Below are 564 nucleotides of genomic sequence, written 5' to 3' on the forward strand. Positions count from 1 at the left end.
CAATACCAGGTCAATGCATGGAGTGGATGGAGCACGCTCCGGTTCCACCACCCAATACCAAAAAGAATCAGCTCAATATAGACCTCCTATGGAGGACATATCAGAGACAATTACCCTGGGGAGCTCACCTACGTGGTCACGCTGCTTCCCCTGTCAGGAAGGCACTGCACAGACGCCAGCTGGGGGGCGGGCGAGTCTGCAGTACAGCCCAGGAGCAGAGGTGAGTGTGGGCAAGACAGGTGGAGTACGGTGCAACCCAGAGGGTGCAGGCAGCTGGCGCTGGGCACTCCTAGGGCTGCTGCAGCCAGGGCTAGGGTAAGTACCACTCTGTTCCCACTGCTTTGCTGCCTTGTGCAGCCCAGGGAGCAGCACCCCTCCTCCTGCCCTTTCCCTAGTCCCAGCCTCCCTCCCTTCCTGCCATGGGAACCTATCCCTAATTTATTACAATGTAAAGTGGGTTTGCTTTATGCAAATTTGATTTATGCGCCACTCTCTGGGAATGCATGTACCGGATAGAGGGAAACCTGTAAAAATATTTGCTGTTAATCTAAAACTAGGTTGATT

The sequence above is a fragment of the Crocodylus porosus genome, unplaced genomic scaffold (assembly GCF_001723895.1).
Source record: "Crocodylus porosus isolate Cpor-Errol unplaced genomic scaffold, CroPor_comp1, whole genome shotgun sequence".
Lineage (NCBI taxonomy): Eukaryota > Metazoa > Chordata > Crocodylia > Crocodylidae > Crocodylus > Crocodylus porosus.